We start from the raw sequence: 27,575 nt of genomic DNA, 5'->3' as shown, positions 1-27,575 counted from the left end.
CTGAAAGAACAGTTGGAGGATTTACTGGCCAAGGGGTATATCAGACCGAGTGTATCTCCTTGGGGTGCTCCAGTACTATTCGTGAGGAAGAAAGAGGGGTCGATGAAACTCTGTATCGACTATCGGCAACTGAATAAGGCGACGGTAAAGAATAAATATCCATTGCCTCGTATTGATGATTTATTTGATCAGTTGCAGGGTTCATCTGTATATTCCAAGATCGATCTGAGATTTGGATACCATCAATTGAGAGTCAGGGACTCTGATATCTCTAACACAACATTTAGAACCAGGTATAGACACTATGAATTTATTGTCATGCCATTTGGTTTGACGAATGCACCGGCGGTATTTATGGGATTGATGAACCGCGTCTTTCAGAAATATTTGGATGATTTTGTTATCATATTCATTGATGATATATTGATTTATTCAAAGAATATGATTGAGCATGCTAATCATCTGAGGATTGTGTTGCGAACTTTGAGAGCGGAGAAACTGTATGCTAAACTGTCGAAATGCGAGTTCTGGTTGAAACAGGTGATATTTCTGGGTCATATTATATCTAGAAATGGTATATCAGTCGATCCCAGTAAGGTTGATGCAGTGATTTCTTGGCCGAGACCGACATCTGTACCAGAGATACGTAGCTTTATGGGTTTGGCAGGATATTATCGTTGATTCATTAAAGATTTTTCGAGTATTGCCAAACCGATTACACAGTTGACACAGAAGAATGCTCCGTTTGTTTGGTCAGAAGACTGTGAATCCAGTTTTCTGGAATTGAAGAAAAGATTGACCAGTGCGCCTGTGTTGACGATTCCTTCAGGTACTGGTGACTTTGTCGTTTATTGTGATGCATCTCACCGCGGATTGGGTTGTGTTTTGATGCAGCGGGGGCATGTGATTGCTTATGCCTCGAGACAGCTGAAACCCCATGAATCTCGATATCCAATTCATGATCTTGAATTGGCAGCCATAGTCTTTGCACTGAAGATATGGCGACATTATTTGTACGGTGAGAAATTTGAAATATATTCTGATCACAAAAGCTTGAAATATCTGTTTTCACAATCAGAGTTGAATATGAGACAGCGAAGATGGCTAGATTTATTGAAAGACTTTGATTGTGAAATCAAATACTATCCAGGGAAATCCAACACAGCAGCAGATGCGCTGAGTCGAAAGGTATGTGCACTATCCTTATCGACGATAGGTGTTTCGAATTTGATAGAAGACTGCTGTTTGTCTGGATTAGCTTTTGAAACAGATTGTCAACCTCTGAGATTATGTGCGATTCGAGCTGAACCAGAATTGATAGTGAGAATCAAAGAGGCACAGAAAAGTGATCAGAACGTACAGAATTTGATTGCAATGGTCAGAGCTGGTCATCAATCGGAATATCAGGTTCGGAATAGTGTTTTGTATGTGAATAATCGTATTGTTGTGCCGAATGTTTCGGATTTAAGACAGCGAATACTGTCAGAAACACACAACAATCGTTTTAGCGTTCATCCTTGTGGCAGGAAAATGTACAATGATTTAAAGGCACAGTATTGGTGGAAACAAATGAAATCTGATGTGACTAAATTTGTAGCCAAGTGTCTGAATTGTCAACAGGTGAAAGTTGAAAGAAAGAAACCAGGAGGATTATTGCAGAGTTTGTCCATTCCTGAATGGAAATGGGATCACATTTCCATGGAATTTGTGACATAGTTACCGAGATCCTCCAGAGATTGTGATGCGATTTGGGTCGTGATTGATCGATTGACCAAATCCGCTTGTTTTATTCCATACAAAATGACCTACCGATATGATCAGATGGCTGATGTTTATGTCCGGGAAGTGATGAGATTGCACGGAGTGCCGAAGTCGATTGTTTCAGACCGAGATCCTCGGTTTACTTCGCACTTCTGGCAGAGTTTGCAGCAAGCTCTCGGTACGAAGTTACATCTGAGTATCGCATATCATCCACAGACTGACGGACAGTCAGAACGGACGATTCAGACCTTGGAAGATATGCTGAGAGCTGTGGTACTTGATTTTAGTACTAATTGGCAAGATGCATTGCCTCTCTGTGAGTTTTCGTACAACAACATCTATCAAACGAGTATTGAGATGGCGCATTTTGAAGCGTTGTACGGAAAGAAATGCATATCCCCTCTTTATTGGGATGATATCTCTGAAGTTCCTGAGACTGGACCTGATATGATCAGAGATATGACCGAGAAAGTGAAATTGATTCAAAAGAAAATGAAGGCAGCCCAGGATAGACAAGCCAAATATGCCAACCTTCGACGTAGACCATTGGTATTTGAGGTAGGAGACCGAGTGTTCCTGAAGATTTCTCCTTTCAGAGGTGTTGTCCGATTTGGAAAGAAAGGAAAATTGTCTCCGAGATATGTTGGTCCCTATGAGATTCTTGAAAAGATAGGAGATCGTGCCTATCGACTCGCCTTGCCGCCTTCATTATCTGGAATACATGAGGTCTTTCATGTATCGATGCTGCGGAAATATCTCCCTGATGATTCTCACGTGATTCAGCCAGACGAGACCGAGCTGGATGAGACATTGAGTTATGTCGAGAAACCGATCCGGATTATTGATCGTAAGGAAAAACAGATCAGAACGAAGAGGATTCCGTTGGTAAAAGTACAATGGACTCGTCATGGCATTGAAGAAGCCACTTGGGAGACTGAATCAGATATGAGACAAGAATTCTCAGCATTATTTCACTGATATGAGTTTACTATTTTAGTTTCTGTTATTTCTGATTCGATTGCCTGTGATATGATTGCTTGAGATTTCGAGGACGAAATCATGTCTCAGAGGGGGAGATTTGTAAGGCTCGAGATTATATCATATTAATACGAGATTATTTAATTTACGAATCTTGGAATAATGAATTAAATTCCATGATTTTTGTAATTAATTAGGATTGGAATTGAATTAAAAGATTGAGCGGGGACCGATTTGCAAATAGTGAAAAGTTGAGGGACTAAAGTGCAATTATGACTTGAATATGACACTTGTCCTTGCATGCAAATATATAATGTATATGTTCTTCATTCCTACGAGACCAACAACAAAGAAAAATCGAGAAAGTCCCTCAAAGCTTTAAGGTTGCTTAGATTTTGATTTTGAAGGATCCGTACGTCTGATTTTGAATCCGAGTACAGTACCGTAATCCTCTCGACACGAGCTACAACTGGACGTAAGTTTTATTGAGTTCTGGTATCATTTGAAAGTATGATGTTGTAGGAATTTGATATAATTCATATATGATGTTCTTGGCATGTTAGACATCATAGAATCGAAGTCAGATCAAGGAACAGACTGATTATGGAATTATTATGAATTTTCTGATTATATGGATTGTGAATTGAATAAATTTGGATTATAGACTGATTACAAATTGTATCGGATATGGTTTATGATTTGTAATTGATGTCTGGTGATACTGTATTGACGGGAATATCGGGATTGTACCGTTATGCCGATGATTTGAATTAAATCCAGATTAATCAGTGTCAGTGTTGAATTGAGATTGGAATATTGATATTAGTATTCTCGATATGTCATTTCAGATTTACTAAGAAAATCTTGAGTTCAAAAATGATATTCTGTAGACCGAGACTACAAACGGAAGGTATAAGTCAATGTGGTAATGGGAGATCGACTTGAGTCGGATTAGACTTGAGTTTCCCTAAATCACATACTTTACTTTATTGCATTGATATTTGCATTTATTTGATTGATATACTTGTTCTCTTGAATTATAGATAGCAGGTATCATACGAGTAATCTTGTGACAGAAGTTCCTGATAGTGGTGGAATCGCCACGGGAACATTGCACGATGTCTCAAGATAATGATAGTAACGATAGAACTACAGTCCATGACGGATAGGTCAGGACACCGGATGTTTGGTTATATCGAGTAATAGGATTGGAATTCTTCTATTACGGAATTCGATATAGGAACACCATATTTGGTTATATCGAGTAATAGGAACAGAGTTCCTTCTATTACGGAATTCGATATAGGAATACCACATCTGGAAACCGAGATCCCTAGGCTAGGATTGAGTCTAGTCTGAAGTGCAGAATTGTAATTATGTTTCAGATTTTGATACATATTACTGTTACCTGATTACATGCTTTATATTTGTTTATATGATTGCATGTTTCGTTGATTTATACTGGGATTTATTCTCACCGGAGTTATCCGGCTGTTGTCTTGTCTGTATGTGTACATGACAACAGGTGGGACAGGATCAGGGTCCAGGAGATGAGGAAAGATCGTGATTAGAGTGGAGGCTCCGGACTTGGATTAGAGATAGGGTTGGACACTTAACATTAGTTGTTAAACCTCAGTTTATTTTGAATGCATGCAATACAGGACTTGTATTGTATTTTATACTGATATGTATATGAGTTTGATTTCACTACGTTCCGCATTTAAAAAAAAAAATTTAGACCCTGTTTTATAATTGATTAATTAGCCCCAATGATGATTAAGAACTTGATTAGCGTCCGGGCCCCCACACCCTTCCCCCATTCTAACACTACAATGGCCGAAATCCTCTCCATAATTCTCTCCCATTTTTCTCTCAATTTTTGTTCTTCAATTGTTGAGGAAACAATACACTTCTCAAAGAAAAATGCTCTAATTTTTATAGTGCAAAATTAGAGTGGATCTAGCTAGTTGGTGGTGGGCTTAATATTTGAGCAAGGTGGGCTCAAAGGAAGCTTGAAGATTGTCTTGCCATTAAAGAGCTTAGTTGTATATCAACTAAGTTGGAGCCATCATCAATCTTTTAAGATTGATAGGTACATTTCTCTAAACACCCTATGTATGACATTATGTGTTTTTCTTTGTATTTGCTACACACATTGATGGTGGCCGAAATTTTTGCTTAAAAATTGTAAATTTTAAACTTCCGTTGCGCTTCCGGTCACCGTAACCGATCCCCTTTCATAACCCATCGATATTGAACCTTAATGGACGGTCGCCATGAGTTCCCTCAATAATATGAGCCGAAATCATGGGAGTTCCACGTAGTTCACATCACTATGTCAATCGATGTCACAGCTTTCCGGCACCCAAAGCTCCCCCAATAATATGAGCCGAGCCCCGAGTACGGGTAGCGTTCATCATGCACCCATTGTCGATGGAAGTCAAGGAAATTATAAACAAATTTATAATTCCCCTTTTCGGACTTGATATTAATTTTGAATCTTATTCAAAATGAGGGTTTTTTAATTTTGAAATGTCTCATCATTAATTTTATTTTAAAAAAAAAACTCGCCATGTTTGATCGTATGTTTGCCGGATTCATGCAACTTTGTTATTATCATAATAATAACGCACATACCCATTATTTATAATATATCATGCATATATTATAAACAGTAAACAAACAAGGATGATCAATCGCCCGAAAACTAATGGCCCGTGTGAGCTAAACACGGGCCTAGGTCTAATCCTAGGGTAAATGCAGGGGATGCAAATGCAACTATTACATTAGCTTCCAATATTTACATGTCTTCGATCTTCATAATCATCGTGGCCACCATCTTCCAATCTTGATCATCCACTATACTAATATTTACAAATAAATATCCATGGAAAATAGGGATACATCTCATGGTGTGGGAACAGGCCATAAACCAAGCCCACTTTATAAATTTATAATTATTACAATCATTCAACACAAAATATCCTAGCATACACATAGCAAATTGGGCTTGGGCTTTTGATCATCCTTCATGCATAATATCACATATCATACACCATCAATTAATTATCACAATAATTAATTGATCCAATATTATATATCTTGAACCAATCACTAACCTCTACGATTATAAACTAAATTAACAAAGTATACAAACACCTTTGTCTACTTTCCAATTAATTTATTTATAACCGAATTTCTTATAAATCACAATTTACTATAAATAATTAAAGTCCAACTTCAATCATTTATTTTATGAGAAAAATTTGCAACTTTTGTAATTTTAAACTTAAGGGCCCAAAAACTTATTTTTCACCAAAAACATTTTGGCCCATTTAAAATTCACAAATATGTTAGCCATCCAATGGCACAACAACACAAGGTCCATGACACTTTGATAATCCAAAACACTTTTGGAAACCCTAGTCGTCATCACCGTCGCCGGAGCTCCGTCGCCGGATTCCGGCAACAAAATTTTTTTTTTATTTTAAAGGAGGGGGGTTCGGGCAGCCCCTCGGGCTGCCCTTGCTGCCCGAAACGGGCAGCCCCTCGGGCAGCCCTTGCTGCCCGACACGGGCAGCAACATGCTGCCAAAAATAATCCCAAAAAAGCCTTGATATTTGTTGCAAATTTTCATCTCAATCGGTTAGAAATCGCCCTCAATATAATATTATGTATATGCTACACAAAAACTAGTACCCTTATCTCTGATACCACTTGAAAGGGATCGATTTTAGGTGACCGAAAACGCAACGGAAGCAACAAAATTTTCGAAAAAAACACATGGAAAATTTCGGCCACCTCTAGTGCTAGGTGTAGCATATACAAAAACACAAAAATGTCATACATAGTGTGTTGAGAAATCGTTACCTATCAACCTCTTGAGGTTGATGATGGCTCCAACCAAGATGTAAACAACTTGATTCTTGAAAGGTTGACCTTCTACAAGCTTCCCTTTGATCCCGCCTTGCTCAAATATTAAGCCCACCACCAACAAGCTAGATCCACTCTAATTTTGCACTAGAAAAATTAGAGCATTTTTCTTTGAGAAGTGTTTTATTTCCTCAACTCTTGAAGAAGAAAATTGAGAGAAAACTTGGAGAATTATTCTTGCATGTTTCGGCCATCTCAAGTCTTGAATGGGGGGAAGGGAGACTAGCCTTGGTAGTGTAAAAAGGTGTTGTTGGCATGTGTGACACATGTCTTGAATATTGAGAAAGTTGTCTCCCAACTCTTCACCTCCCATGCATGCAAGTCTTATTTGATTTTTAACAATTAAAAATTCATGGACTTATTTTTAATTATCTCAAACATATTTGAGACTAATTAAACATTACTTGAATTTACTCAAGTCACTAGTTGAATAATTATTTTAATATTGGGCTCTACAAGACCCAATATGATTTAATTAATTCAACACTTGAATTAATTTGATTTTTTGGACTCTACTAGGTCCACTAGTGTTTAATTAATTCAACACTTGAATTAATTTAATTTAGTCCATAATAATGTTTATGAAAATCACAATTTTCAAATACATTATTTATTTGGCCAACTTTTAATCTAGGAACACTTCCATAAATTAAAATTTACATTTCTCTCATAGAAGTCATACTTCCATTTTTTCTTATGCTTATAAACTCTTTATAAGCCGTTCAACACATTGAACTATTTTTACTTCTCAACGGGATCTAGAAAGCCAGCACTTGTGTGGCCCTCAATGGTTCATTGATACAACTAGCCGTGGGTTCACATCTCCATGTGATTCGGACTAAACATGTCCTTATATGAGCATACCCCAATTGCTCCATTCTTACTTATCAACCCCTTGATAACAAGAACGTCAGAACTCAAGTCTGATAGTACCCAACCAACCATGTTAAACGCCTAGCAACATCGCTTACATGATTCCCTAGGTATCAAATGATAGTGCCTGCAAGAACCATTCAATTATGGTTAGCATACAGTACGATCCCTTCAACTCATATATCCCGACCGATTCGACAACCATTGGTTTATCGAGAGTTGTCAATGAATCGATACTATGTGTCATGTCGTAGTTGCATCGATGGTGTAATCTATGAAACCCCTTTCATAATAACCACCATATTCTGATCAGAGATTTCAATCTACATACACATGAGAACACATAGGATATCCATACCCGAAGGTAAGCGGTGAATCCCCGACTACAATGCATCGACTCCTATATGTTCCGACAGAACACCCAACCTTGCCACCTGATGACCCCATGAGAGTCGGTAAACAAGCCAAAGTGTAATTCTAGCACATAGAGTCTCAATGTTGTCCCGGGTCATAAGGACTAATGGTGTACAACCATAAACTAGGACTTTTCCACTCGATAAGTGAGAACCACTTGGAAAGTCCTTTATGGAGGGTTGTTCAGTGCATTTTACAAGGAGCACCTATCTGCATGTTCGGACATCACAATGTCCCTTACCAATGAAACATGGTACTCACATCGCAGATACTAGTCTCTAACTCGAGCGGCCTATATCCTTCTTAGCGGCGGCTGAATCGACTAGGAACTATTTAGAATATACAGTATTCGAAATATGAGTTTCATGATACTCATCATATGAGCATCTCATATTCTTTCTACTATTTGTATATTCAAGGACTTTATCTATGCAACTAGCATGGGTATACAAATAAAGAAGTGCCAAAATAATAATTTCAAATATTATTAAAATAAAGATCGTTTATACATAGAGTTTCATTGTGAACACTCGGCCAACACTTGGCTCGACGGGCACCTACTCTAACAGAATGATCATGTAATTACTTTTGATTATAAATGTTTTATGGAAATGTAATTTGAAACCTCCTTCCTTTTGAAAGGAAATTTTAAATTCCGCTATATTTTCTCAAATTGGGTCGAGGTGTCACATTTAGTGGTATCAGAGCACCGTTCTTCGGACCAATGCATATGACTTCGTCTACTTTCAACTGTCCGGGTATGTCTTCTTCTACATCTATTCATTGTTATTTATTGATTAGTATTTTGTGAGCACATTGTAGAGTATGCCTCCTAAGAGGAAAGCTGTAGAGGATGAGGATAGTTCTTCCTCTAGAGTTGTCGATGAGTTCGGCAAGCTGTTGAAAGAGCAAGCCAAGGTCCATAGTGAGCAGATCCAGCAGTTGCTTCGTATGCAAGGTGCAGACCAAGGCAGAGGTCAAGTGAGAGGTCAAGTTGCCCAAGCAGTTGGTACCGATGGCATCTTTACTGCTTTCAAGAGGATGGATCCGCCAAAATTTGCAGGAAGCACTGATCCGTTAGTGGCCGTAGAGTGGATCAAGGCACTCGAGGCTATCTTTGATCATCTCAACTACGAGGACAAGGACAGAATCAGTTGTGCAATGTTCATGCTAGTCAAGGCTGCACGTATTTGGTGGAATGCGACCAAGGTTAGTGTTGATCTACCGGCTTTGAAGTGGTTAGAGTTCACTGATTTGTTTTATGACAAGTACTTCCCAGACGCACTTCGAGCGAGGAAGGTGACGGAGTTCTTGGAGCATCGACAAGGGGGTATGGACGTTGGTGAGTATATTCTGAAATTCGAAGAGGGCTGCCTTTTTCCCCCGTACATTGCTTCCAACGACAAGGACAAAGGTGCTCATTTCATTCGAGGCCTTAGAGCGGAGATTCGGAGGGATATCAACATGTCGAAGGCTGTGACGTTCAAGAAAATTGTGTCTAAGGCATTGTTGGCTGAGCAAGACGAGAAAGACATTGCTAGGGAGAGGCAGGCGAGGCATCAGGCCATTGCTCAGAGGGGTCAGGGTTCTAGTCAGCGAGTTAAAGATCGTTTCAAGAGGAAAGGCAAGATAGAGTCGAGTCCTAAACCACCTGCAGTCCCATTTGATCCCGAGAAGCCTTTGTGTCCCAAGTGCAATCGACATTATAGAGGAGAGTGCAGATTTGGCACACATACTTGTTAACGTTGTGGCACCGCAGGCCATATTGCCAGAGACTGTCCTAGAGGAGCGAGTAAAGAGAAGGTTCAGGGTCGCATCTTTACCATGACGAAGGAAGATGATGGCAATAGGGAAGGTATGCTCGCCAGTGCAGGTACTTCGCTGGTCCTTCCTTTTATTCCATGTCTTGAGGCTAACAAGTTGTTGTTTAGAGGTTGTGATGGGTTCTTGGCTTCTATTGTGGATGTGGATAAGATTGTGAAATTGAATATTGATGATTTCGATGTTGTGAGAGAGTTCTCTGATGTGTTTGAGGATGATGTGCCGGGGTTGCCGCCGGACAGAGATGTGGAGTTTGTGATTGATCTAGTTCCAGGTATGGTTCCTATTTCCAAGGCACCGTACAGAATGGCCCCTACAGAGATGAAGGAGTTGAAGACGCAGTTGCAAGATCTTTCGGATAAAGGTTTCATTTGACCGAGTTCTTCACCTTGGGGAGCTCCGGTTCTTTTCGTCAAGAAGAAGGATGGGTCGTTGCGGCTGTGTATTGATTATAGGGAGCTTAACAAAGTGACGATTAAGAATAAATATCCGTTGCCTCGGATAGATGATTTGTTTGATCAGCTGCAAGGGGCTACCGTGTTCTCGAAGATTGATCTGCGATCTGGCTATTATCAGTTGAAGGTTAGGGAGTCTGATATCCCTAAGACGGCGTTCCACACCAGGTACGGCCATTATGAATTTCTTGTGATGTCTTTTGGTCTGACCAGTGCTCCTTCGGTCTTCATGGATCTGATGAACCGTGTGTTCAAGCCGTATTTGGATAGCTTTGTCATTGTTTTCATCGACGACATTCTGATTTATTCCAAGACTAGAGAGCTTCATGCAGAGCATCTCAGAGTTGTTCTTCAGTTGCTGAGAGAGAAGAGACTGTTTGCTAAGTTGAAGAAGTGTGAGTTCTGGTTGGAGCAGATTTCTTTTCTAGGCCATGTTGTTTCGAAGGATGGCATAGCTGTTGATCCAGCCAAGATTGAGGCGATTCAGAAGTGGCCTATCCCTACCACTGTATCAGAGGTACGCAGTTTCCTTGGTTTGGCGGGTTATTATCCTCGTTTCATTTTAGATTTTTCAAGATTGCCCTGCCGTTAACCAATCTGACGAGGAAGACTGTGAAGTTCGAGTGTTCCAATGATTGCCAGAGTGGATTTCAAGAGTTGAAGGATAAGTTGACGACAGCTCCTGTTCTTGCATTGCCCAGTGGTTCCGAGGATTTTGTTGTTTTTACCGATGCATCGAAGAAGGGTCTTGGTGCAGTGTTGATGCAGCGTGGAAAGGTAATCGCCTATGCTTCTCGCCAGTTGAAGGATTATGAGAAGAATTAACCTACGCTCGATTTGGAGCTGGCAGCTGTTGTTTTCGCCTTGAAGATTTGGAGACATTATTTATATGGCGAAAAGTGTGAGATTTTCACGGACCACAAGAGTATGAAGTACTTGTTCTCTCAGAAGGAGCTTAATATGCGACAGAAGAGGTGGTTAGAGCATGTCAAAGATTATGATGTGACGATCAGTTACCACCCAGGGAAAGCGAATGTTGTAGCGGATGCTTAGAGCCGTAAGTCGAGTTCTTCTTTGAGTTCGATGATTCAGCAGCCGTTTTTGTTAGACTTGCAGCGAGAGGAGATAGTGTTGGTGGTTCCGGGGACCATTGCTCGCTTTTCAGCGTTGGTTATTCGAGCTACATTGACGGACAGGATCCGTAGAGAGCAGGCCAGTGATTTACAGTTGGCAGAGATGAGAGCTAGAGTAGAGGAGAGAGGTAATTCAGAGTTTGGAGTGAATGGAGATGGTTTGGTGACTTTCAGAGGCTGTATTTGTGTTCCTGTTGGTGATGATATTCGGCGAGACATTTTGATAGAGGCACATACCGCGCCATATTCGATACATCCAGGCAGCACTAAGATGTATCAGGATCTTCGTAGACTTTATTGGTGGCCAGGTATGAAGAAAGATATTGCTATGTTCATTTCTCAGTGCCTAACTTGTCAGCAGGTGAAGATTGAGCACCAGAGACCTGCTGGGACATTGTTGTCACTGCCGATTCCTCAGTGGAAGTGGGAGCATATTACGATGGACTTCGTGACTGGTCTTCCCAGGACGTAGAAAGGTTTTAACTCTATTTGGGTTATTGTCGATCGATTGACCAAGTCAGCGTATTTTCTCCCAGTCAAGACGACGTACTCCATGAATCAGTATGCCGAGGAGTACGTAGCAGAGATTGTTAGACTTCATGGTGTTCCTGTGTCGATCGTGTCTGATCGTGACCCTAGATTTACTTCAGAGTTTTGGAAGAGTTTGCACAGAGCTATGGGTTCACGGTTAGCATTTAGTACAGCATATGATCCCCAGAGTGATGGTCAATCAGAGAGAGTTATTCAGATTCTTGAGGATATGCTCAGAGCTTGTACTATTGATTATCCTGGTAGCTGGGACTCCAAGTTGCCTCTTGTTGAGTTCACGTACAACAATAGTTACCAAGCGACGATTGGCATGGCACCGTATGAAGCACTTTATGGCAGGAAGTGTAGATCTCCCTTATATTGGGATGAGGTTGGCGAGAGGAAGATGTTGGGTCCAGAGTTGGTCCAACAGACAGCTGATGTTGTTGCAGTTATTCGAGAGAGGATGAAGACAGCGCAGTCGAGACAGAAGAGCTATGCAGATGTGCGTCGCAGACCATTTGTTAGAGTAGGTGCCCGTCGAGCCAAGTGTTGGCCGAGTGTTCACAATGAAACTCTATGTATAAACGATCTTTATTTTAATAATATTTGAAATTATTATTTTGGCACTTCTTTATCTGTATATCCATGCTAGTTGCATAGATAAAGTCCTTGAATATACAAATAGTAGAAAGAATATGAGATGCTCAAATGATGAGTATCATTAAACTCATATTTCGAATACTGTATATTCTAAATAGTTCCTAGTCGATTCAGCCGCCGCTAGGAAGGATATAGGCCGCTCGAGTTAGAGACTAGTATCTGCGATGTGAGTACAATGTTTCATTTGTAAGGGACATTGTGATGTCCGAACATGCAGATAGGTGCTCCTTGTAAAATGCACTGAACAACCCTCCCTAAAGGACTTTCCAAGTAGTTATCACTTATCGAGTGGAAAAGTCCTAGTTTATGGTTGTACACCATTAGTCCTTATGACCCGGGACAACATTGAGACTCTATGTGCTAGAATTACACTTTGGCTTGTTTACCGACTCTCATGGGGTCATCAGGTGGCAAGGTTGGGTGTTCTGTCGAAACTTATAGGAGTCGATGCATTGTAGTCGGGGATTCACCGCTTACCTTCGGGTATGGATATCCTATGTGTTCTCATGTGTATGTAGATTGAAATATCTGATCAGAGTATGGTGGTAATTATGAAAGGGGTTTCATAGATTACACCATCGATGCAACTACGACATGACACATAGTATCGATTCATTGACAACTCTCGATAAACCAATAGTTGTCGAATCGGTCGGGATATATGAGTTGAAGGGACCGTACTGTACGCTAACCATAATTGAATGGTTCTTGCAGGCACTATCATTTGATACCTAGGGAATCATGTAAGCGATGTTGCTAGGCGTTTAACATGGTTTGTTGGGTACTATCAGACTTGAGTTCTGACGTTCTTGTTATCAAGGGCTTGATAAGTAAGAATAGAGAAATTGGGGTATGCTCATATAAGGACATGTTTAGTCCGAATCACATTGAGATGTGAACCCACGGCTAGTTGTATCAATGAACCATTGAGGGCCACACAAGTGCTGGCTTTCTAGATCCCGTTGAGAAGTAAAAATAGTTCAATGTGTTGAACGGCTTATAAAGGAGTTTATAAGCGTAAGAAAAAATGGAAGTATGACTTCTATGAGAGAAATGTAAATTTTAATTTATGGAAGTGTTCTTAGATTAAAAGTTGGCCAAATAAATAATGTATTTGAAAATTGTGATTTTTATAAACATTATTATGGACTAAATTAAATTAATTCAAGTGTTGAATTAATTAAACACTAGTGGACCTAGTAGAGTCCAAATAATCAAATTAATTCAAGTGTTGAATTAATTAAATCATATTGGGTCTTGTAGAGCCCAAAATTAAAATAATTATTCAACTAGTGACTTGAGTAAATTCAAGTAATGTTAAATTAGTCTCAAATATGTTTGAGATAATTAAAAATAAGTCCATGGATTTTTAATTGTTAAAAATCAAATAGACTTGCATGCATGGGAGGTGAAGAGTTGGGAGACAACTTTCTCAATATTCAAGACATGTGTCACACATGCCAACAACACCTTTTTACACTACCAAGGCTAATCTTCCTTCCCCCCATTCAAGACTTGAGATGGCCGAAACATGCAAGAATAATTCACCAAGTTTTCTCTCAATTTTCTTCTTCAAGAGTTGAGGAAAGAGAACACTTCTCAAAAAAAATGCTCTAATTTTTCTAGTGCAAAATTAGAGTTGATCTAGCTTGTTGGTGGTGGGCTTAATATTTGAGCAAGGCGGGCTCAAAGGGAAACTTGTAGAAGGTCAACCTTTCAAGAGCCAAGTTGTTTACATCTTGGTTGGAGCCATCATCAACCTCAAGAAGTTAATAGGTAAAGATTTCTCAACACACTATGTATGAAATTTTGTGTTTTTGTATAGGCTACACCTAGTACTAGAGGTGGCCGAAATTTTCCATGTGTTTTTTTCTAAAATTTTGTTGCTTCCGTTGCGTTTTCGGTCACCTAAAATCGATCCCTTTCAAGTGGTATCAGAGCTAAGGGTACTAGTTTTTGTGTAGCATATACATAATATTATATTGAGGGCGATTTCTAACCGATTGAGATGAAAATTTGCAACAAATATCAAGGCTTTTTTGGGATTATTTCAGGCAGCATGTTGCTGCCCGTGTCGGGCAGCTCGGGCTGCCCGTTTCGGGCAGCAAGGGCAGCCCGAGGGGCTGCCCGAACCCCCCTCCTTTAAAATAATAAAAAAAAAATTTGTTGCCGGAATCCGGCGACGGCGATGACGACTAGGGTTTCCAAAAGTGATTTGGATTATCAAAGTGTCATGGGCCTTGAGTTGTTGGGCCATTGGATGGCTAACATATTTGTGAATTTTTAATAAACCAAAATGTTTTTGGTGAAAAATAAGTTTTTGGGCCCTTAAGTTTAAAATTACAAAAGTTGCAAATTTTTCTCATAAAATAAATAATTGAAGTTGGACTTTAATTATTTATAGTAAATTGTGATTTATAAGAAATTTGGTTAAAAATAAATTAATTAGAAAGTAGACAAAGGTGTTTGTATACTTTGTTAATTTAGTTTATAATCGTGGCGGTTAGTGATTGGTTCAAGATATATAATATTTGATCAATTAATTATTGTGATAATTAATTGATGGTGTATGATATGTGATATTATGCATGAAGGATGATCAAAAGCCCAAGCCCAATTTGCTAGGTGTATGCTAGGATATTTTGTGTTGAATGATCGTAATAATTATCAATTTATAAAGTGGGCTTGGTTTATGGCCCGTTCCCACCCCATGAGATGTATCCCTATTTGCCATGGATATTTATTTGTAAATATTAGTATAGTGGATGAGCAAGATTGGAAGATGGTGGCCATGATGATTATGAAGATCGAAGACATGTAAATATTGGAAGCTAATGTAATAGTTGCATTGCATCCCGTGCATTTACCCTAGGATTGGACCTAAGCCCGTGTTTAGCTCACACGGGCCATTAGTTTTCGGGCGATTGATCATCCTTGTTTGTTTACTGTTTATAATATATGCATGATATGTTATAAATAATGAGTATGTGCATTATTATTATGATAATAACAAAGTTGCATGAATCCGGCAAACATACGATCAAACATGGCGAGTTTTTTAAAAATATAATTAATGATGAGACCTTTCAAAATAAAAAAACCCTCATTTTGATTAAGATTCAAAATTAATATCAAGTACGAAAAGGGGAATTATAAATTTGTTTATAATTTCCTTGTCTTCCATCGACAATGGGTGCATGATGAACGCTACCCGTCCTCGGGGCTCGGCTCATATTATTGGGGAGCTTTGGGTGCCGGAAAGCTGTGACATCCATTGACATAGTGATGTGAACTACGTGGAACTTCCATGATTTCGGCTCATATTATTGAGGAAACTCATGGCGACCGTCCATTAAGGTTCAATATCGTTGGGTTAGGCTTGACACGTAAAGATGAACGACGTCATATTATTGGGTCCTAATCAAACGTGAGACAAAAGTTTACGTAGAGGGTTGCATGGCGATGCAATTGGAAACTACCTTTTAGGAATTATGATTGGCTGATATTATTCGGGATTATAATTCGCTAATTGGACCTTACGTACCTACTGAGGAAATGAGTTTCCCGTTTTCACTAGAGGGTAGTGAAAGATGTCAAAACAGTGGGAGTAAACAATTATAAAGTTAAAGTCCATACTTTATATCTTACTAAATATTTTAAAATAGTCATTAACATTTATCTGTTTACTTTTCAGTACTATTTGACAATGTCTTCAATTCGCAATCCGCTTTCTGCCATACTCGAAAAACATGTGTTAACCGGACCTAACTACCTCACTTGGCTAAGAAATCTGAAAATCGTCTTGAACTCGGAAAAGATTGCATATTCACTAAATGAGTCGCCCCCTGATAAGGCTCCGACTGACTGCACTCCTGAGGAATTGTAGACCTACAAGGATTGGTGTGACCATGACTTGAAGGCCAAGTGTTATATGCAGGCTTCTATGAATGATGAGGTGCAGAGGCGTTTTGAGGGTGCAAAGAGTGCTGGTGACATTCATTTGCACCTCAAGGAGCTCTTTGGTGAGCAGACTCGGCCTCTTAGGCATGCTACCGTCAAGGAGCTCATCACTTTACGCATGCGAGATGGGGCCTCGGTCCATGAGCATGGCCTAAATTTGATTGGGCTCGTGGACAAGCTCGTTGGCATGGATTTGATCTTGCCTTCGGAGTTGACCACCGATGTGTTGCTGTTGTCACTGCCTAGCTCGTTTGATCCTTTTGTGGTGAATTTCAACATGAACAAGATGGAGCCGACCCTTGAGGAGTTGGTGAACATGCTTGTGACCTTTGAGTCCACCATCAAGAAAGAGAAGTCGGTCCTTTATGTGGGTTCTTCATCTGGTACGAAGACCGATCCACGTGGGAAGAGGAAGAAGCGTTCTTTCCAACGTCTCAAGAAGAACGTGCCCTTGAAGAGGCAAGCTCCGAGTCCCGTTGTGGTAGCTACACCAGATAAAGCTAACAAGACTGTTGATATTTGTCATCACTGCAAGAAGCCTGGACATTGGAGGCGTAATTGCAAGGAATATCTTGCCCGGAAGGGTTCTGGAAAGGGTATGTTCTATATTGAAGTAAACATTTCAATTAACTCTACTTCTTGGGTATTGGATACCGGCTGTGGCTCACATCTCTGTAATGATTTGCGGGTGATGGGAAGAAGTAGGAGGCTCAGGGAAGGTGAGACCTTCTTGAGGATGGGCAATGGAGCAAGAGTTGCTGCCAAGGCTGTAGGAGATGTTTACTTGCATTTGAACAATGATTTTAAGCTTGTTTTAAGAGATGTTTTGTTTGTACCAGACTTGGTGAAAAACATTATTTCCATTTCTATGCTTGATAAAGATGGATTTTCTTGTTTATTTAGCAAAGATGTTTGCAACATTTACAAGAACGAATGTTTAATTGGTACCGGAGAACTTGAAAACGATCTCTACACCTTAAAATTGAAAGATATTCCACTTAACAATGTCCAAGCTGTAACAACAAACAAGCGCAAACAAGATACTCTAAATTCGGCACAATTATGGCATGCTCGATTAGGACATATTTCCCTAAGAAGGATTGATGTGAATCTAGCCAGCCACTATGCGTTTCAAGAACCAATCCCGAGAGGACGCTTGAAGATGTTGAATGTTGCCCTTCATCCAACCAATGAAGGCTTGGAAACAACGCTCGAGGGGTTCGGGTTGCATCACAATCAAGTAGAAGCTGACCGAGGCTACACGGACGTGTACACGGACCTGTACACGGGGTCCGTGTCTCATACATTCGAGATTGAGATTTACAGAGCCTACACGGACCCGTACACGGAGGTGAGCACGGGGTCCGTGTCCCTTGTTCCGGCTGAAGTTGTTACCCGAGTGTACACGGACCCGGACACGGAGGCACACACGGGGTCCGTGTCCTAGAGTTTTGGCCGAGAAAAATTACCTTATTTAGAGTTTTGTTTTGTTAGGAAACTAGATTTCTTGATATCTTTTGATACATAGACTATGTTGGACGAATTTTAAAAACACAATACAGATATTATTTTGAGTTTATCAAACTTGTGAGAATTTTCTCTCAACTTTTCAAAGCTTTTAGCTTTGTCAAATCAAATCAAACTTATCAAAGTTTTTAACTTTGTGGCGTTTGTCGGTCGTTGCTTGTGCGGATTGTCGTAGGCGAAGTTCTTCGAAGGTTCGTATAGTTTTCGATTGTTTATCCTCGTGTTTATTTGTTGCTAAACTCTTGCTAGTTTAGAGGTGAATATCACACAATACTTGAATCAAAAGATCGGGAAACACACGGATCTTAACATCGTAATTGAATAGAGGGTGCGATTTATTTTTAATCGTGTTTGCTATTTATTCGTGTCAAGATTCACATCATTTGGTATCAGAGCCAGGTTTATTGAATTCAAGTAGTATCAAAAAAAAAAAAAAAAAAAAAAATCGCGATTACTGTTCACGTACTGTTCATCGTTTCGGATTCACTGTTCACGGCCGCTGAGTTACTATTCATCTAAAATAATCGGATTTACTGTTCACGGCCGCCGAGTTACTATTCATCTAATCGGATTTACTGTTCACGGCCGCCGCGTTGCTGTTCATCTAATTCGGTACTGTTCACGGCGTATTTACTATTCAATCCGTCAGCGGATTTACTGTTCACACAATTGCTGATTTAATGTTCATCGGATTTACTATTCACGCCACTGTTCAATCCGGAATTACTGTTCACGGTTCGGAGTTACTATTCATTGTCGCCGAAGTACTGTTCATGTCGGGTACTGTTCATCTGTCGTCCTTACTGTTCATCGCCGGCACTATTCATCCGACAGGTTACTAGTCATCGCCGGATTTACTATTCACGCCGGAGTTACTATTCATGCCGGAATCACTATTCATACCGGAATTACTGTTCACGGTATAATGATTGACGGACGTCAATTTAAAACGATGTTAGGAGGATTGGATAGAAGGTGGGAGAAAGAGTTTAAGCCTCAACGAAAAAAATATCGGAGGTGTGAAGAAGAGGAGGTGTATGATATGCATATTGATGAGAATAGGCGAGGTAGTAGAGTTGGAGGAGATACGTTGTTGAACATGGATCGTTATAGGAGATTTGATGAGGATAAGGGGTATAGAAGCCGGGAAGGGTATAGACTGAGTGGTACGAAGATGACAATTCCATTTTTCAGTGGGGAAGCCGATCCAAAGGTGTACCTTGAGTGGGAAGAGAGAATGGAGTGTGTACTTGAGAGACGGGAGGATTATACCGAAGCAATGAAGGTAAGACGAGCTTGCAGTGAGTTTACCGACTATGCTAGTACTTGGTGGGATAAGTTAGTACTAGGTAGGAGACGATGTGGGCATGACCCTATAGTTACATGGGATGAGATGAAAATGGTGATGAGGAAGCAGTTTGTTCCAAATCACAATGCTAGGAGGTGCAACTCGAGTGGTAGGCAGGGAATTGACTCGTGGGAGGAGTTCTTGACATCCGCACGAAGGTCGAGTGGAGAGAAGAAGGTCATAACTAGACCGAAGTTGGTTTCGAAGCTTGAATATCAAGGTACATTTAAAAACTCAAATTCTCGTACTTGTGATATTATATGTTGTTGGTGTCTAGAGTTTGGACATCATATTAGCCAATGTACAATTGAGGATATGAAGGTAGTGGATTCCACTTCCAACCTTGAAGCCAAACTTGTGGATGATTTGAATGTTGATATTCCAATTGTGTCTCATGCGAGTATTGAGTGTTGTGCTGTGGAAGGTGAGTTGTTAGATGATATGCAAGTTGTTTCTTTTGCTCAACTGTCAACGAATATAATTTGTATTGATGAATCAATTTGTTATGAGTTGAGGGAAAAGTAAAATGAGATGGTCGAAAAAAGGAGTGATAAAAAGAGTGAGATGGCCATTGATGAAAATAGAGAGTTGTGTGAAAAAGAGGTCAAGCAAACAAAAAAAGAAATTATGTTTGTGGCCCAAAAGAGTGAGGATGAGCGATTCTTTATTTTGAATAAACCACTTCATGTACATCTGTGCAAGGTTGGTTTATTTTATTTTAATGAAATAGCCGGTTCGATCCCGAGCATTGTTAAACTCTACTTACAGGATTGTGGAAAAGGCATGGAATACATTGATCTTCCTAGCTATCAAGAAAGACAAGATTTGAGAACAAATATTTTTAAAGAAAGGGAGAATGATGTGAATCTAGCCAGCCACTATGCGTTTCAAGAACCAATCCCGAGAGGACGCTTGAAGATGTTGAATGTTGCCCTTCATCCAACAAATGAAGGCTTGGAAACAAGGCTCGAGGGGTTCGGGTTGCATCACAATCAAGTAGAAGCTGACCGAGGCTACACGGACGTGTACACAGACCTGTACACGGGGTCCGTGTCTCATACATTCGAGATTGAGATTTACAGAGCCTACACGGACCCGTACACGGAGGTGAGCACGGGGTCCGTGTCCCTTGTTCCGGCTGAAGTTGTTACCCGAGTGTACACGGACCCGGACACGGAGGCACACACGGGGTCCGTGTCCTAGAGTTTTGGCCGAGAAAAATTACCTTATTTAGAGTTTTGTTTTGTTAGGAAACTAGATTTCTTGATATCTTTTGATACATAGACTATGTTGGACGAATTTTAAAAACACAATACAGATATTATTTTGAGTTTATCAAACTTGTGAGAATTTTCTCTCAACTTTTCAAAGCTTTTAGCTTTGTCAAATCAAATCAAACTTATCAAAGTTTTTAACTTTGTGGCGTTTGTCGGTCGTTGCTTGTGCGGATTGTCGTAGGCGAAGTTCTTCGAAGGTTCGTATAGTTTTCGATTGTTTATCCTCGTGTTTATTTGTTGCTAAACTCTTCCTAGTTTAGAGGTGAATATCACACAATACTTGAATCAAAAGATCGGGAAAACACACGGATCTTAACATCGTAATTGAATAGAGGGTGCGATTTATTTTTAATCGTGTTTGCTATTTATTCGTGTCAAGATTCACATCAAGGATGAACAAGCTAGTGAGAGTGGGCATGTTTAATATGTCTGATATTAATGCTCTCACGACTTGTGAATCTTGTCTAAAAGAAAAGATGACCAAAATTCTCTTTAAGGGCCATGTGGAGCGAGCCAAAGGGTTATTGGATTTGATCCATACCGATGTGTGCGGTCTGCTTAGCATCATCACTAAGCATGGACATGCCTACTTCATCACCTTTACCGATGACTTTTCGAGGTATGGGTATGCGTATTTGATAAAATACAAGTCTGAAGCCTTTGAAAGGTTCAAAGAATTCAGAAGTGAAGTAGAGAAACAATTGAGAAGAAGCATCAAGACACTTCGATCGGATCGAGGTGGTGAGTACTTGAGTGCCGAGTTCCAAGAGTATCTTAGGGAGAATGGGATTCTCTCGCAGTGGACTCCGCCCGCTACACCGCAGTTGAATGGTGTTTCGGAGCGTCGTGACCGGACTTTGATTGTAAGGCTCGAGAATTATCAGTTGTCATTGATGCGAGATTCACAGATATGAGAATGCATGTCATATTATAAGAAGTGTTAGGTGAAAAGATAGAATATTATAATGTAAGGCCGAAGCCAGACCGCACCCGCACCCGCACTCAGAAGTGGACCGCACCCGCGGCAGATGGGCAGTAGGCTGGGAAGTTTTGAGCGAAGCAAGACCGCACCCGCGGTGCAGGAAGGACCGCACCCGCGATGGCGACCACACCCGCGGTAAGAACAAGACCGCACCCGCGGTCGACGATTTCTGGAAAATAAAAATGCTGCCGAAACATGAGCGCACCGGCGCTAAGAGACTCACCGCACCCGCGGTGCTGAATGCGAGAATGCCACCTTTGTTTCTTGTTTTGACACATGGCATGTATATATATATATATGAAGCTGCTGAATCTTCATTCTTCATTCAGGAAGAGAGAGAGAGCCGAGAGAATTCAAAGGGAGAGCTTCCATTTCTTTCAATCTAGAACTTGTGATTTTGAATGATTTAGTGATCCGGTTTTAATTCCGAGCCCGGATTTGTGATCCTTGCAACAAGAGCTAGCTAAGGATGTAAGTATTGTTCATTTCCAGCATGTTTCGAAATTCATATGTTGGAAGAATTATGATTTTGTTAGGGATATATGTTCTTGAGATATTGAGTTTGATATATTCATTTCCGGATCGAAATTTGGAAACCGTATGCTATGGGTTCGACTTTCCAGCTTATGTTATGTGGAAATTATGCAGATTTCAGAATGTATGTTGATGTTTAGATGAGATTATGGGTTATTGATATGGAGCTTAGTATTGTTGAGTTAACAGTATTGAAGAAATACGTCGTTATGCCGTCGATTTTATACCGAGACTGATTATTGAATTGCACAAGATTGTTTGAGTTGTGTTTTGATATATAGCACATTGATTATGCCATTTCAGATTTGTATTGGCCATTGTGAACTCAAGACTCCGGCTACGACACAGACTGTGCGATAGGAAAGGTATAAATTCATGTGAACTGGGAGATGCGACTTGGATCAGATTTGATTCGGGTTTCCCTCAAATCACATACTATACTGTTATTACATTTGATGATGTAATGCTTTGTTTATTGATTTATATGCAAGTCCTGAGATAGGAGATATTGGCAGATCGGCCAAAACTAGACGTTTCGGTGTATCGACGCATAGGAGCAGATTTTCTTTATGTGTAGCCCCTCGATACAGAGTTGACCGAATTCTAGGAATAAGACGTACCGTCACCCCGAGTGGTTGGGTAGGTGATAGACCGTCTTATTCACACCGGGATCCCTAGATTAGAAACGAATCGAGTCAAGAATTAGATGTTGAATACAAATTTGTATTCCTTTACATGTTTAGATTTTAATTCATGTTAATTGATATATGATATGCTTTTGTACATGATATTACATTGCATGCTTACATGTTTTATACTGGGATTTGTTCTCACCGGAGTTATCCGGCTGTTGTCATGTCTGTATGTGTGCATGGCGACAGGTGGGACAGGATCTGGGTCACGAGGAAGATGAGAGATTGTTGATAGTGTGGAGATCTCGGGCGAGACAGATTACTAGTTGTTGGTATTAGATTTGTACTGAAACTTTTAAACACTAGTGTATGAATGTACTAAACAGATTTGTATGTACATTATGTTGTTTAATTATTATAGAGACAGATTATGTTTTAATTATACATTTGAATTAATGTAAAAGCAAAATTTTGACCCACATTTTCGAGCAAAGATCCAATAAATCCCAAAGGAATTGAGTTAGAGCCCGGTCCCCACAACAGGTGGTATCAGAGCTGTAGGTTCTGTAGACTAAGATAGAATAGAATGAGCGGGGTAGATCGAGTCATCTTTCTTGCTTTTGATGTGCTAGCATGATTTATTGCTTTCCCTATTATATGTTGTATTGTATCAGAGTTGATTTACAGCATATACTTGTCAAGCCTGAATCAGAACCAATTCTCGATCAGAGGTATATGATCAGAGGAGGGCTGAGACAGATGGTATTGATTGTATACTAATCAGTTTGATAATCAGATTTTTGCCGCCTAGACGTATACCACAGCCGGAGCAGGGTAGCACAAAAGGTGCACAGATGGATGTCACCCCTACGCCGATGGAGACCTTACTGAAGAGGTTTCAGTCTTTCCATCCTCCTACGCCGAAGGGCACAGAGAGTGCAGTAGAGTGCGAGAGCTGGCTTGATGATATCGAGATGTTGTTTGAGTCTTTGGCATATACTGATGAGCGACGTGTGAAATTGATAGGGCATCAGCTGCAAGAGGTTGCAAAGAGCTGGTGGTTGACTGCGAAGAGAGCCTTGGAGCACCGAGGCATTGACATTATGTGGAAAGTCTTCAAGGATGAGTTCTATCAGCGCTTCTTCCCAATCTCTTACCGAAAAGATAAAGGAGCAGAATTTGCAAATTTGAGACAGGGCCATTGAACATTGAAGAGTATGTTGCTAAATTCTCTGCTTTGCTTCGTTTCGCACCTCACGTGGCAGGGAACGATGAAGCGGCAGCCGACCAGTTCATAAATGGCTTGAATCCGGATATTTTTACTTTGGTAAATACTGGTAGACCCAATACTTTTCCAGAGGCACTGAACAGAGCTAAGGGAGCAGAGGCTGGCTTGATCAGGCAACGAGGAGCTTCTTACAGTGTTCAGGGGCAGAGACAGCCACCACCTACTGCTGTTCAGTTTCCACCACCTCCTCCTCGATTTGATAGTGGATCTAGTAGTAGTGGTAAGAAGGAATTTCTGAAGGCTAAGGGCAAGCAGTTTAAGAAATCCGGGAGCAGTTCATCGAGCTCAAATGGATCTCGACAGAGAGGTCAGGGTTCATATTATAGTGGCACGTATTGTAGTTCGTGTGGAGGGCGACATGCCACCGAGCAGTGTCAAGGAGTTATGGGACGCTGCAACATCTGTAGGCAACCGGGACACTTTGCCAGAGTTTGTCCCCAGAGGAGTACCCAACGATCCCAGAGTACAGGGTCATCAGCATCAGTGCCACAGATGGAGAGACAGGCATCCTCTATACACTCCTTCCAGCCACCACCTACACAGACCCAGCAGAGACCAGGAGGTAGCCAGGCTGTGAGCCAACCTCCCAGACAGCAGGCCCGTGTCTTTGCCTTGACAGAGGAGCAGGCTCAGGATGCGCCCGATGACGTGATAGCAGGTAACTGTTTTCTTTGAGGTTATCCTGCATATGTGTTGATTGACACAGGTGCATCACATACATTCATATCTGAGCATTTTGCATTGAGACATTCATTGCCTGTTGAGTCTTTGTCGACTGTAGTGTCTATAGCTTCTCCGTTGGGAAGTGGTCTTATATCTGTGACTACTGTTAGACACTGTATGCTTCAGTTTGAGGGACATGAGATTGATCTAGATTGTGTAGTACTTAGTTTAGCTGATTTTGACTGTATAGTTGGCATAGATATGTTAACCAAGTACAGGGCCACTGTAGATTGTTTCCACAAGATTGTCAGATTCAGACCCGAAATGACAGATGAGTGGAAATTCTATGGAAAGGGTTTCAGATCTCGGATTCCCTTAGTATCTGCTCTGACTATGAGTAGATTGCTTCAAAGAGGAGCAGAGGGCTTTCTCGTATATTCAGTAGATCTACTGAAGTCGAGCCCAGCATTAGCAGATTTGCCAGTGGTTTGCGAGTTTGCAGATGTTTTCCAGATGAGATTCCGGGATTGCCTCCAGTCCGAGAGGTAGATTTTAGCATAGATCTTGTGCCAAACAGTGTTCCTATCTCGAGAGCTCCGTATAGGATGGCGCCTATTGAACTGAAAGAATTGAAAGCACAGTTGGAAGATCTTCTGTCCAAGGGATATATCAGACCCAGTGTATCTCCTTGGGGTGCTCCGGTGCTTTTCGTTAAAAACAAAGATGGTTCGATGCGACTATGTATTGATTATAGGCAGTTGAACAAGGCAACAGTGAAGAACAAGTATCTTTTGCCTCGCATCGACGATTTGTTTGATCAGTTACAGGGGTCTTCTGTTTACTCGAAGATCGATTTGAGGCCAGGGTATCATCAGCTCAGAGTTAGAGACGTTGATATTCCGACGACTGCATTCCGAACCAGGTATGGGCACTACGAGTTTATTGTTATGCCTTTCGGTTTTACGAATGCACCAGCAATATTTATGAGTTTGATGAACCGCATCTTTCAGAGATATTTAGATGAGTTTGTAATTGTGTTCATTGATGATATTTTGGTATATTCGAAGAGTCTGACTGAGCATGCAGATCATCAGAGGATTGTATTGCAGACTTTGAGAAAAGAGCAGTTATACGCCAAATTGTCCAAGTGCGAATTCTGGCTGAAACAGGTTGTCTTTTTGGGGCACATTATATCTGGAGATGGTCTTGCGGTAGATCCGAGTAAAGTTGAGGCTGTGATCAGTTGGCCGAGACCGACTTCTGTGCCGGAGATACGCAGTTTCATGGGTCTAGCCGGGTATTATCGTCGTTTTATCCGAGATTTCTCCAGTATAGCAAAGCCTATCACCCAGTTGACACAAAAGAACATGCCATTTGTATGGTCTGAAGATTGTGAAGCCAGTTTTGTATAATTGAAGAAGAGGCTGACTAGTGCGCCTGTCTTGACGATTCCTTCAGGTACAGGTGAGTTTGTTGTATATTGTGACGCATCTCACAGAGGGTTAGGATGTGTTCTTATGCAGCGAGGGCACGTGATAGCGTACGCCTCAAGAAAGCTGAAGCCGCACGAGACCCGTTACCCGATTCATGATCTTGAATTGGCGGCGATTGTTTTTGCCTTAAAGATCTGGCGTCATTATCTGTATGGCGAGAAATTTGAGATCTACTCGGATCACAAGAGCCTAAAATACCTCTTTTCTCAGTCAGAGTTGAACATGAGGCAACGACGATGGCTTGATCTGCTGAAAGATTTTGATTGCGAGATCAAGTACTATCCAGGGAAGTCGAATGCAGCGGCAGACGCCTTGAGTCGAAAGGTATGTGCTCTTTCCTTGTCGACAGTAGGTGTATCGAATTTAGTAGAGGATTGTTGCTTGTCTGGGTTGACATTTGATACAGAGTGTAGACCGTTGCGACTTGCTGCGATTCAGATTGAGCCAGATCTGATTTTGAGGGTCAAAGAAGCACATAGAACTGATCCGAACGTTCAAAAATCGATTGATATGGTCAGAACTGGTCATATATCAGAGTATCAGGTTAGAGATTCTGTTCTGTATGTGAATAACCGTCTAGTAGTGCCAGATGTTCCCGATTTGAGACTACAGATCATGGCAGAGGCACACTGTAGTCGGTTCAGCATTCATCCTGGTGGCAGGAAGATGTACAATGATCTGAAGATGCAATTCTGGTGGAAGCAGATGAAGACAGACATTGCAGAATTTGTGTCTAAGTGCCTGAATTGCCAGCAGGTGAAGGCAGAAAGTAAGAAGCGCGGAAGTTTACTTCAGAGTTTGTCTATTCCTGAATGGAAATGGGATCACATTTCCATGTATTTCGTGACGAAGTTACCTCGATCTTCGCGGGGCTGTGACGCGATTTGGGTTGTGATAGAAAGACTGACCAAATCAGCGTGCTTTATTCCGTACAGAATGACCTATCGACACGATAATATGGCAGAGTTGTATGTCAGAGAGGTCGTCAGATTGCACGGTGTGCGGAAGTCGATCGTATCAGATCGTGATCCACGATTCACTTCTCACTTCTGGCACAGTTTGCAGCAGGTTTTGGGTACGACTTTACACCTGAGCACTGCTTATCATCCTCAGACAGATGGACAGTCAGAGCGGACTATCCAGACTTAGAGGACATGCTGAGAGCTGTAGTACTAGACATTGGTACTAGTTGGCAAGATTCATTGTCGTTGTGTGAGTTTTCATACAGCAACAGCTATCAGACTAGCATTGAGATGGCACCGTTCGAAGCTTTATACGGAAAGAAGTGCAGATCTCCGTTGTACTGGGATGA

The sequence above is a fragment of the Primulina eburnea genome, chromosome 8, assembly GCF_022965805.1.
Source record: "Primulina eburnea isolate SZY01 chromosome 8, ASM2296580v1, whole genome shotgun sequence".
Lineage (NCBI taxonomy): Eukaryota > Viridiplantae > Streptophyta > Magnoliopsida > Lamiales > Gesneriaceae > Primulina > Primulina eburnea.
This window is presented reverse-complemented; position numbering follows the sequence as displayed.